A 747-nucleotide genomic window follows, 5' to 3' on the forward strand; every position below is an offset into this window, starting at 1 on the left:
ACGCATGTGTGTATGTGAGTATGTATGCGTATATATGTAGATGTGTGTGTGTGTGTATCTGTGCGCGTGTATGTGGGTGCATGTGTATCTGTATGTGTGTATATGTATATGCATGCATATGTGAGTGTATATATGTGTTTGTGTGTATATGTGTTTGAGTGTATGGTTATACATAAAAAATACATATAAATATATATTGGTGTGTATATCTAAGTATAGGTATGTGTGTGGGGGGGTACGTGTGGGCATGTGGGTGGTGGTGCGTGGGCGTGGGCGGGTATAATTAATGAATTAATTAATACACTATCGTTATAGGAAGATCCGATAGGAAATCTTGATGTACAGGGGGGATGAATTTTTGGCAAGGGATTTTTACGCTGTAAACCGGGCGGTGTACGTCGCTGGATTTCGGTTGACTGGTTTGTTTACATTCTGTAAGAAAATAACGATGGTAGGTTGCGTGCCGTCGATTATTCTTTCACCCTCTTGGATGATGTGTGTGTTTTGCTAATAATAGTATTGGTGATGGCAATAATGCGACCCTGATGAGATGGAGTATCCAGAAATTTGTAATATGTTGTAATTTGTTACAATATTTTACGAGACATCTGATGATGTGGTTTATTTTTCCGGGATACCCTATTGAAATGTGCATAGGTTTGGCTTATTGTGGTTGTTTCTGTTGTTATAATTGTTGCTGCAATAAAGTATCTTCAATGCATTGATTTTGAGCTCTATCCTTTAAGA

General features: G+C 38.2%; 1 protein-coding gene across 6 annotated transcripts in view; it reads left to right on the top strand.

Moving 5' to 3' along the window:
• The window catches only part of LOC106872893 (phosphatidylinositol 3,4,5-trisphosphate 3-phosphatase TPTE2), a 71,762-nt gene that overhangs the window by 36,002 nt on the left and 35,013 nt on the right, over nt 1-747 (top strand). The gene's annotated exons all lie outside the window — the stretch shown is intronic.

This window comes from Octopus bimaculoides, chromosome 7 (genome assembly GCF_001194135.2).
Source record: "Octopus bimaculoides isolate UCB-OBI-ISO-001 chromosome 7, ASM119413v2, whole genome shotgun sequence".
Lineage (NCBI taxonomy): Eukaryota > Metazoa > Mollusca > Cephalopoda > Octopoda > Octopodidae > Octopus > Octopus bimaculoides.